At 38.5% G+C, this 12,370-nt stretch overlaps 1 protein-coding gene across 3 annotated transcripts in view; it reads left to right on the top strand.

Annotated features, from left to right (window-relative positions):
- The window catches only part of ILDR1 (immunoglobulin like domain containing receptor 1), a 294,614-nt gene that overhangs the window by 14,389 nt on the left and 267,855 nt on the right, over window positions 1–12,370 (top strand). Inside the window, exon 1 of one of the 3 annotated variants that reach the window (XM_045037010.1) lies at window positions 9,303–9,317. The exons of the other annotated variants lie outside the window; for them this stretch is intronic. The gene's annotated coding sequence lies outside the window, so the exon portion shown is untranslated. Of the gene's footprint in view, window positions 1–9,302; window positions 9,318–12,370 lie in introns of those variants that run through there. 3 annotated transcript variants of the gene reach the window in all.

Genomic DNA, 12,370 nt, shown 5'->3' with positions numbered 1-12,370 from the left:
CCTTTTTATATGATATAATTTATAATCTCTTTCTAAGAAGAAATTAGTTGTCTTGATAACATACGTAAACAATTTTCTGATGAACTTAATAGGATTAAGGCTTGTTCGACAAACCCAGTTATTTTTCATAAAATAAGTAGTTACTTTTCATAAAAGATAAGAATAAGTTTCTCATACTGTTCACAGAACTTTGAAGCTCAGGCTTCCCTTGTCATCATTAGGGCTAGACAAGGACCCTGCAGAGAATTGCAGAACCAGCCTTCAAGAAGGGGTTGGCCTCTGCTGGGACTGAGGGAGGTCATGTCAGTCCTGCCACTAAAATCTAAGCAGGATACACTCATATGTGGAATTTAAAAAGCAAAATAGATGGATATTGGAGAAGGGGATAAAGAGAGAGGGCAGGAAACCTAAGAAATTCTTAACTATTTAGAACAAACTGAGGTTGATGGAGGGAGGTATGAGGGGATGGGCTAAATGGATGATGAGCATTAAGAAGGGTACTTGTGATGAGCACTGAGTGTTATATGTTAGGGATGCATCACTAAATTCTACATCTGAAACCAATTTTACCATATATATTAACTAACTTGAATTTAAATAAAAACTTGAAAACGGAAAAAATAAAATAGAATCTAAGCAGGGTAGACCTGGAGGAGGGGCTGGGACAGTGGAAGGAAGCATCAGGAGGAAGATGAGGAAGCCTCAATGGAGAGAGAAGAGTTGGTGGCCAGCAGCCCCTGCCCAGTGGATATTTTTATGTTAGAAATGCACATGGGGAGCGCCCGGGTGGCTCAGTTGGTTAAGCGTTGGACTCTTGGTTTCGGCTCAGATCATGATCTCATAGTTTCTGAGTTAGAGCCTCGCATGGGACATCTGTGCTAAGAGCATGAAGCCTGCCTGGGGTTCTCTGTCTCCCTCTCTTTCTGTACCTCCCCTGCTTGTGCTTGCATGTGCTCTCTCTCCCAAAAATAAATAAATAAACATAAAAAAAAATAAGAAGAAATGCACATGGGCTGTTGAGGCAGTTGGTGGCTGGCTGCCGGCGACCATAACAGACCTCAAACCATCCAGTTCCATCAATACTCATGTAACTAGAATCTCTGCTCTTGCAGCTCTCTACTCCAATGCCGTATACAGGGCAAATGGCCCCTTTCTCAAACTCAACTTTTGTCAATCTTTCCTCCCCCAGAGCTAGTGTAGTGGTTTTCAAATTGCCCTCAAGGGACTCTAAAGGTTTCTCAGAGTTTTTCTGGGGCCTGGAGGTGAGGGTGAGTGGAAATGTGGGAGGAGGAAAGAGTAGTTAACTATCCATAATGGCTTTGCCTCTGTTCTTTGCTTCAAGCAGACTGGTGTAGCTATGCACAGAGAAGAGGGAGTTCTGTACCTCCCAGAATTCCTTTCAGGAGGAGTGCTCTATTCTTACAAAAAAATTTCCTTGTCCAGGCCTTTTAGGGAGAAAGCTGTGACCCTGTGGTCTGGGCATTGACTGATATCGTGGCTTGAGAAAAGCAGTTTTTATTCTACATTCACAGAGAAAAGGAGACAGTTCAGCCAGCCAGGTGTCAGGAGGGCCAAGCCATGTTTTATGACGAGACTACTCTCTGTGACTTTGAACCTCAAACCTGCAAAAAGTTGACTAAACTTGCAAAATTCTTGGCAGAAGTGGATTTTTTTGTTTGTTTGCTTTTGAGGTGGAGCTCATTGTCAGAGTTTCATGCCTGGATTGCTGGGTAGCAAAATAGAATGGACAGAAGGGAATCAAGAGGGTGAACCCTTAGGGCTCAGCCAAACTCTTGGGCAGACATAGAGTTTCCTCTTCTCCAAACTGGATCTCTTTGGCTGGAGAGTCCCCAGTTCTCATCTGGATTGCATATATTTGGGATTCCATGTGGGATTCTTTTTTTCCCTTTTTTAAAAAATTGAAACATAATTTACATGTGGCAAAATGCATACATTTTCAGTGCACAGCTCAATAATATGTGCTTAAAGTTTTACAGTTGTATACACCCATATAATATTATGGAATATTTCCATCATCCTAGAAAGTTCCCTGATATCCCTTCCCAGTCACTACAGTTTACTTAACCAGTGGTTTTCCAGTTTTTAAACTTCATATAAGTGGACTCAAACTATAGATATTCTTCTGCATTTGGTTTCTTTTGCTCAGCAAAATGTTTTTTTACTATTTACCCATGTTGTTGCTTTTATCAAAGAGTTTGTTCCTGTTTTATTGCTGTATGATATTCCATTGCCTGAATATGCCATGTTTATTCTACTGATGGGCATTTGGGTTGTTTCTAGTTTTTGGCTGTTTTGAATAAATCTACATTAAGCAAGTCATTTCTTTTGGGTATATAGCTAGGAGTGCAAGTCCTGGGATAGAAGCAAGGCGTATGTTTAACTTTATTAGAAACTGCCAAACAATTTCCAGTATGGTTGTACCATTTTAAACTCCATCAACAATTCATGAGAGTTCTGATTGCTCCATCCACTTTAAAATTTGGTATTGTGGGGCGCCTGGGTGGCGCAGTCGGTTAAGCGTCCGACTTCAGCCAAGTCACGATCTCGCGGTCCGCGAGTTCGAGCCCCGCGTCAGGCTCTGGGCTGATGGCTCAGAGCCTGGAGCCTGTTTCCGATTCTGTGTCTCCCTCTCTCTGCCCCTCCCCCGTTCATGCTCTGTCTCTCTCTGTCCCAAAAATAAATAAACGTTGAAAAAATTTAAAAAAATAAAATAAAATAAAATAAAATTTGGTATTGTTATGCTAGTCTTCTAAATTTTAGCCATTCCTGTGGGTATAGTGCATCTCACTGTGATTTTAACACAGTGTTGTGCTCATCACAAGTGCGCTCCTTAATCCCCATCTCCTATTTCACCCATCCCACCTCCATCTCCCTTCTGGTAACCATCAGTTCGTTCTCAATAATTAAGAGCCTTTCTTGATTTGTCTCTCTTTTCCCTTTGCTCATTTGTTTTGTTTCTTAAATTATACATATGAGTGAAATCATATGGTATTTGTCTTTCTATGACTGACTTATTTCACTTAGCATTATAATCACTAGCTCCATCTACGTCATTGTAAATGGCAAGATTTCATTCCTTTGTATGGCTGAATAATATCCATGTATATGTATATATCTATCTATATCTATATCTATCTTCTTTATCCATTAATCAATCAGTGGACACTTGGGGTGCTTCCATATCTTGGCAATTGTAAATAATGCTGCTCTAAACATAGGGGTGCATGTATTTCTTTGAATTCGTGCTTTTGTATTCTATTTATTGGGCAAATACCCAGTAGTGCCATTACTGGATTGTAGAGTAGTTCTATTTTTAGCTTTTTGAGGAATCTCCCTATTGTTTTCCACAGTGGCTATAACAGTTTGCATTCCCACCAACAGTGCATGAGGGTTCCTTTTTCTCCACATCCTTGCCAACAATTGTTTTTATGTTACTGATTTTAGCCATTCTGACATGTGTGAAGTGATACCTCATTGCAGTTTTGATTTGCATTTCCCTGATGGCAAGAGATGATGCACATCTTTTCATGTATCTGTTGGCCATCTCTGTATGTCTTCTTTGGAGTAATGTCTGTTCATGTCTTCTGTCCATTTTTAATTGGATTATGTGTTTTTTGAGTGTTGAGCTGTATAAATTCTCTATACATTTTGAATATTAACCCTTTATTGGATAAGACATTTGCAATATCTCACATTCTTTAGGTTACCTTTTAGTTTTGTTGACTGTTTCCTTTGCTGTGCAGAAGCTTTTTGTTTTGATGTGGTCCTGATAGCTCATATTTGCTTTTGTTTCTCGTGCCTCAGGAGACATTATCTAGAAAAAAGTTGCTATGGCTGATGTCAAAAAGGTTACTGCCTGCCCTTTCTTCTAGGATTTCTATGGTTTCCTGTCTCACATTTAGGTCTTTCATCCATTTTGAATTTATTTTTGTGTGTGGTATAAGAATCATTTGAATATTTTCTTTCATGAAGTGCCTATTTAAGTCTTGCCCCCCACTCCTTTTTAGATCTAATATTAGATATTAGAATTTTCTCCCAGTCTGTAGCTTGTCTTTTTATATTCATAATGGGTATGTTTTGATGAGCTGAAGCTTTTAGTTTTGATTAAGTCCATTTTTTTCATAGTTATTGCCTATGACATGTTTTTTTTATTGTTGTTTTAAATTTTAGTAAAAGAGAGAAAGAGAGAGAGAGAGGGAAAGGACTGAAGGAGAGAGAGAATCTTAAGCAGTCTCCACACTCAGTGCAGAGCTAGAGGCAGGACTTAATCCTGTGACCCTGGGAACATGACTTGAACTGAAATCAAGAGTCTGATGTTCAACAGACTGAGCCATTCAGGTGTCCTTCCCATGACATGTTTTAAAAATATTCACCTACATTAAGACTCAGGAAGATATCTTCTTATATTTTCTTTTAGACACTTTACGTTTTAGCTTTTACATTTAGGTGTATGATTCATCTCAAATTTATTTTTGTATAGTATGTGAGGGAGGTCAAGTTTCCTTTGTTTTTCTTTATAGATAGCTTGTTGTTCCAATACCACTTAATGGGAAAAAAAAATTCATCTTTCGTTCACATTGAATTTTATCGATACCTTGGTCGAATGTAAGTTGACTACATAAATGTGGGTCTGAACACTTATTTTAAGTGCCTTTCCCCCTCAGGGCCTGTAAGCCAAGAGAAAGGGGAAAGGCAATGAATATCAGGTATCTTGCCAAGGAAGTCTAGATCCAAAGAGTAAGACACGTGGAAGGAAATGGTATATTGTTGTTAAATTTGTTCTTCCCCTGAGCCTAAGAACAATGTTCTATTGTATATATAGGTGTGCTCTTGGTAAAGGCATTAAATGCCACACTGTAACTGGTTATGTAGACTTAGGAAGTGCCAAAGCCAAAATTGTGAGGCTGTCAGATTTCCATCCCTTCCCTAATCCCCTTAGATGTTACTATACTCATCTATTTTCCTTATCTATTAAAACTTACTCTTGCAAAAGAATCTGCAAATCTTGCACAAAAAAGTATAGATGACTAACAAAAATCATCCATGGATATTGACATTTTGGCTGAAGTAAGTGCTTTGAAATATGAATATGAAATATAATGGTGAATTTTTATGCATGGGAAGAGCAAACACATTTTGAGAAGTAGATCTGTTGATCATATCAGTTTGGTGACCACCTCCCTTTTTTACATATTAAAGCCAGTGTTTCCTTGCTTCAAAAACTTGTTCTGACTTTGTTAGACCCAAGTGTCTCTTCTTCCTCAATCCTTTCCCGGGGACCCATTTCTATTCATTCCAACAATCTAAAGTTGGCAGAAGTTGCTCAGTAGTTTACATTATGGAAAAAACAATGTTGCATTAAATAATTTCGTTTTATTATTTTTTTAGTGTTTGTTTATTTTTGAGAGAGAGAGAGACAGAGCATGAGCGGGGGAGGGGCAGAGGGAGACAGAGACACAGAATCTGAAGCAGGCTCTAGGCTCTGAGCTGCCAGCACAGAGCCTGACTCGGGGCTCGAACTCATGAGCTGTGAGATCATGACCTGAGCCAAAGTCAGATGCTTAACTGACTGAGCCACCTAGGTGCTCCACATTAAATAATTTTAGAGAAGAGTTGAAAACTTAAGAAAGAATGTATTTAATTGTCCCCAGGTGTTTTTATTTACTTAAATGTTCTCTAGATTGTAAAGTCTATTTAAATATACAATTTAGTGATTGGTAAGCATCTACATTAAATCTTCTTTAATGGTTCTTTCAGCTTTGTTGAGGTATTATTGGCAAAAATGTAATATATTTAAAGAGTACATTGGGGTGTTTTGATGTACATATACATTGTGATAGAATATTGTGATTATTCAATGTACATATACATTGTGAAAGAATTCTCAGAGTTAATGAACACATCTATCAATCCATCCCTCACATGGTTACCTTTGTGTGTGTGAAAACACTTAAGTTTTACTCCTTTAGCAAATTTCAATTATGCAACACAGAATTATCAACTATAGTCACCATGTTATTCATCAGATCCTCAGATCTTATTCATATTATACTTGAAAATTTGTACCCTTTTACCAGCCTCTCCCTATTTCCCCACCCCCAGCCTCTGGCAACCATCATTTTACTCTGTTTCTATGAGTTAGACTTTTCTTTCTTTCTTTCTTTTTGTTTTTAGATTCCATGTATAAGTGATACCGTATAGATGTCTTTCTATGCCTGGCTCATTTCATTTGGCACAATGCCCTCCAGATTCATCCATATTGCCACAAATGGCCAGATTTCCTTCTTAACCAACTGAGCCACCTAGGCACCCCCTACATTTCCTTCTTTTTTAAGGTTGAGTAATGTGCATGTGTTTGCACTTGTGTGTGTATATATGTATGTGTGTATGCGTGTGTGTGTGTGTGTGTGTGTGTGTGTGTGTGTGTGTATTCACATTTTCTTTATCCATTCATCTGTCAACAGACGCTTAGATTGTTTCCATACTTTGGCTATTATGAATATTGCTGCAATGAACATGGGAACACAGGTATCTCTTTGAGGTAGTGATTTGTTTTGTTTGGATATATATCCAGAAGTTGGTTTACAGAATGATGAGGTAGTTCTATTTTTAATTTCTTGAGGAACCTCCTACTGTTTTCCACAGTGGCTATACCAGTTTGTATTTCTACCAATTCTTCAGGGTTCCCTTTCCTTCACATCCTAGCCAGCATTTATTATCTCTTATCTTGTTTTCTCTCACTTTTATTGAGACATTATTGACATGTAAATGGTGTAAGTTTAAGGTGTGATGATTTCACATATGTACAGATTCGAAATGATTATCACAATAAGGTTAACACAACCATCACCTCACATAGTTACCTTTTTGTGTGGTCAGAATTTTAAACATGTACTCTCTTAGCAACTTTCATATATACAACACAATATTATTATCTATAGTCACCATGATGTGCATTATATTCCCCACACTTATTAATCTTTAACTGGAAGTTTTTACCTTTTAACTACTTTCACTCATTGCCCTCATCCCTAGCAACCATGAATTTACTCTCTGTTTCTATGAGTTCCATTTTTTTTCCAGATTCCACATACATTGCCTTTCTGTATGACTTAGTTTACTTAGCATAATGCCCTCAAAGTCCATCCATTTTATTGCAAATAGGAGGATTTCCTTCTTTTTTTATGGCTGAATGATATTCTATAGTATATCTTGTCTTTTTACAGAAGTGTTTTTTTTTTTGCTGTTGTTGTTGTTGTTGTTGTTGTTGTTGTTGTTGTTGTTGTTTTAAGTAAGCTCTATGCCCAACGTGGAGCTTGAACTCATAATCCCAAGATCAAGAGTTGCATGTTCTACTGACTGAGCCAGCCAGGCACCTCTCTTATCTTTTTGATAGTAGATATCCTAACTGGTGTAAGATGATATCTCATTGTAGTTTTGGCTTGCATTTCTCTCATGATTTGTGATCTTGGAATACTTTTTTAAGTACCTGTTGTCTATTTGTATGTCTTCCTTGGAAAAATGGTTATTCAAGTCCTTTGCCCATTTTGTAATTGGGTTATTATTATTATTATTTTGTTATTGAGTTGTATGAGTTCCTTGTATATTATGGATATTAGCTCATTATCAGATGTGCAGTTTGCAAATATCTTCTCCCATTCCATAGGTTTTGATAATGGTTTCCTTTGCTGTGCAGAAGCTTTTTAGTTTGATGTAGTCTCACTTGTTTATTTTTGCTTTTTTTTTAAACCTTTGCTTTTGGTGTGAAATCCAAAAAAATCATCAGTAAGACCAGTGGCAAGGAGTTTACCCCTTATGTTTTCTTTTAGAAGTTTTACAGTTTCAGGTCTGATGTTCAAGTCTTTAACCGATTTTGTATTGATTTTTATACATAGTGTGAGATAAGGGTCCAGTTTCATTCCTTTCATGTGATTCTACAGTTTTTCCAGCACCATTTTTGAAGAGACTATTCTTTCTCCATTGTATATTTTTGCTTCTTTGTCAAAAATTAATTGGCCATTTACACCTGAAACTAATATCACACTGTATGTTAAATAACTGGAATTTAAGTAAAAACTTAAAAAAATTTATTGACCATATATGCATGGATTTATTTCTGAGCTCTCTATTCCATTGATCTGTGTGTCTGGTTTTTTTGCCAATACCATACTGTTTTGATTATTAGCTTTGCAATATAGTTTTAAATTAGAAAGTATGATCTTCCGGATTTGTTCTTCTTTTTCAAGATTGCTTTGGCTATTCAGGGTCTTTTGTGGTTCCGTATGAATTTTAGGATTAAAAAAATTCTGTGAAAAATGCGATTGGAATATTGATAGGGATTGCATTGACTCTGTAGGTTACTTTGGATGGTATGGGCATTTTAACAATATTAATTCTTCCAGTCCATGAACACAAGATATCTTTCCAGTTATTTGGGTCTTCTTCAATTACTTTTATCAATATTTTATAGTTGTCAGTGTGCAGATCTTTTTTTTTTTTTTTTTTTGAGAGAGAGAGAGAGCACATGTGAGTGAGCAGGAGAGAAGCAGAGGCAGAGGGAGAGGGAGAGAGATTCTTAATCAGGCTCCATGCTGGGCGGGGCTTGATCTCACAACCATGAGATCATGACCTGAGCCAAAATCAATAGTCAGATGCTCAACCTACTGAGCCATTCAGGTGCCCCCAGAATGTAGATCTTTTACTTCTTTGGTTAAACCAATACCTAAGAATTCTATTCTGTTTGATGCCATTGTAAATGTGATTGTTTTCTTATTTCTTTCTGAAAGTTGGTTGTTTGTGTATAGAAATGCAACTGATTTTTGTGTATTGATGTTAAATCATGCAACTTTTCTGAATTTGTTTATTAGTTGGAACACAATTTTTTGATAGGATCTTTACAGTTTTCTCTATATATCATATCATCTGCAAATAGAGACAATTTTACTTCTATTCCAATTTGGATGCCTTTTATTTTTTGCCTAATTGCTTTGGCTAGGACTTCTACTACTATATTGAATAAAAGTGGTAAGAATGAACAATCTTGTCTTATTCCTGATCTTAGAGGGAAAGCTTTCAGCTTTTCACCATTAAGTATGATGTTAAATGATTATCACTAATTGAGCTAATAGTTATTCTCTTAAAAGTAGAAGGTACATATGAAATGCATTTCTTAGCCTATCATATCCTAATTATTGGATTCATGGCATTCTAGTTTCCTGGAATTTCCTGGTCATCCCTGACATCTCTGCCCATGGAAAATTCTTGAAACTGCAAGAAAAATCTTTCCATTTCAAAAGGTAACAAAAATTTTAGCCAGGACAAAGCAAAGAAAAAAAAGTTCTGGCCACAGAGGACTTTGGCTTTCCATTGATAGTGGCTGCCAGTAATGAGCAGAGAGTGAGGCCCCCAAAGGAGATCCCCTGTAGGGAGCAAGATGGAGTCACTCAGGTCAAGCAGGAGCTTGTGTCAGACAATGACTCAAGCAGCTAAGGGGATAGCAGCTAATACCAGATATTGCTGAGACCAGAACCAGCTGATGACACACTCAGAACTGATAACCAGCAGAATCAGAGGAGGTCTGCAAAGGCCCAAGACCAATTGAATCCCTTTAAAAAGAGGATTTTTGCAGCAAACTGTCAGACTCCTCAGACACTGACCCCTCTTTGACCACTTCAAAAAGGCAGCTGCCACTGAAGGCTCTGCCTGGTTGATCTTCAAAGGGAACAGAGATCCTCCATTGCTTGAACATAATAAGCAATAAGTGCTGAGAGCTGACCAGAGCTGACCAAGGCCTTATCTCAACTGTGTGCTCACAGACTGACTTTGTGTTTGGTTTGTTAACTTCCGACCCCTGTTCTATCTTGTTTGTTGTGTGACTTGTCTTGTGCTTTGCTTTGTATGACATGTAAGAAGCCAAGTTAAACATATTGGTGAAATGTCATTGAGTTTAGAATCCTGAACCTGCTTTGTAATTATGTTAACCTTGCTTTATGACTAAATAAACCTTTTTAAAATAAAGCTGACATTTTGGAAAGACACCACTCATGTATGTGCCTTCATAGCATGTGCATCACATCTCCAAAAGGTGCATTCTGAACTTCATGAATTAGAGGTTAGTACCTTGCAGGCAGTGGATTAGGGATGGATATGCACTAGGAGTAGGGAAGGCTGGGGTGGGGATATAAGGTAGCTTTTAACCCATATCTGCTTTTATGGTGCTTGACTTAGCTAACTTCAGAGAGGCTTATTTGGGTGCTCTGAGACTGCAGGTGGGAATAACATACTTACAGCTAACAAGTCTGGGTGTCACGCTGGCCCAGGCCACCCTTCTTGGTGCCAGGACACTAGGTGGCATTGGGAACATAGATTGGAGGGTTATAGAAAAACAAGGTTATCATCCTTCAAGAATAAATCTTTCAAGAACCTACAGTTTTTCTCAGTTCACAAGTGAGTGTAGTAGCAATCATTCTCCTCCTTCTCCACAGGGTAAAAGAACTTGTGGTCTCAACAACCCCAGTGGCTTTTAGGTATTCTCAAAACAATGCAGAAGAGCTTACATGACCTCAGAGATCATTCCAACTTTTGCTCAGTAGCCTGGTCTACAAGTTGGGTTGCACATTTGCCCTTTGAGTGGAGAGGGAAGAGAATGTTAGGGGTCTACCCACTGTGGATACTCTTCAAATGAACTGGCAATACTGGAGTTGGCTCAGCCAATTTTTATGACTAATAATAAGTGCCAGGGTGGAGTAATATTTAGCAATTGATGTTGCTGCACCTCTTCATAGTGAGAAAATTCTGTCCCCGCCCAAACACACACTGGGATCACAGGCATCTCCCAACACGACTTTGTGTCAGTTTATATCCTGGGAAAAATTGACTCATGCATAAGCAGAGGGCCATGCTCTCAAAGGGTTCTTGGGAAATGTTAATTTTTGAGTTTGCCTTTGTGGATTGTGTTGCTGAGTTCAACTTAGCAGTGCTTCCCAACATATGATCTGAGGACCACCTGTACCATAATCCCCTGGGATGCTTCCTGAGCCCTATCCCATATTTATTAAATTAAAATGCCATGGGGAGTGAACCCTAGAATCTGCATCTTATTATTTTTTATTTTTTTATTAAAAATTTTTTTTAAGTTTATGAGAGATAGAGACAGCATGAGTGGGGGAAGGGCAGAGAGAGAGAGAGGGAGACACAGAATCTGAAGGAGGCTCCAGGCTCTGAGGTGTCAACACAGAGCCAGACAAGGAGCTTGAACTCACAAACTGTGAGATCATGACCTGAGCCAAAGTCAGATGCATAACCTACTGAGCCACCCCGGCGCCCCTAGAATCTGCATTTTAAAGAAGCTCCCTAGATGATTCTTATGTGCATTAAATTTAGAGGCCTAGCAACTTACAATGTTGGTGTCGTAAGTTTATAGATGCGGTAGGGAGGTGAAAAGTTGGAATCAGAAGAGCAGTTCACTGCTAGATGGAGGCCATTTTTACAAAGAGAAAACAAATGAAAACAGCCCATGGGAAGAGTTAAAGCAAATGTTAGTAACATGTGGCATTCATATCAAGTTACAGGCATAGCTTCTGAGTTCCTGTTGTGGAGCATCCAGTGGGGGACCTGTAATGTGCCAGTACTTACTTAGTCCAGTGGCCATGTCCCCAAATGTAGTTGAGAATTCTGTGCCTGGGCAGGTGGAGCTCTTTAATCAAAAGGGGACAGATGATGGTCATAGCACTATCACATCATCTATCAAAAGCCTAACTGATCAATATTTCTCCACAACCTGTGGAGTCCCTTTGACTTCTGTGTCATTTCCATTTGTTTTTTGTGCCCTATAGATAACCAGTGTGTGGTTTGTTTGTTTGTTTGTTTGTTTTCAGCTCTGTGGTTCTTATTACGATTGTAAGACACCCTCGGTAATAACCATCAGGAAACTTGTGGGAAAAAACTATACTATTTACATGTTCTGGAAATTACATGGCACACATGGGGCCACACAGTAAGGTCACAGGTGGAGAGACAGAGAGAGAGAGGGGCATGAGAGAGAGCAAGCACGGACCTGGAGTTCTGCGTTTATTAAAGTTGAGAGTGAGGTTTTGCAGGATCATTATTTACTGGTGAATTTAAAACAGAAGAGCAGGAATTTAAAGTGCCAGAAGAGAAAAAATAAATGGCCCAAATGCTCAGTTGTTGAAACCAACCAAGATCTCTAAAACAGAAGAGCCTTGGTGGGGGTAGGGGATAGGAGAGTGGCCTGGTTCCTTATCTAGTCCCATGGTTGGCAATGCGTTTATTCAAGATAGCCATCTTTGAAGTGGATGCCCAGGCAATCAAAGCTTCTGTCAGGCACTTG

Source organism: Felis catus, chromosome C2, assembly GCF_018350175.1.
Source record: "Felis catus isolate Fca126 chromosome C2, F.catus_Fca126_mat1.0, whole genome shotgun sequence".
Lineage (NCBI taxonomy): Eukaryota > Metazoa > Chordata > Mammalia > Carnivora > Felidae > Felis > Felis catus.
Note: the sequence above shows the minus strand (reverse complement) of the source record. Positions and strands in the feature narration are given on the sequence as shown.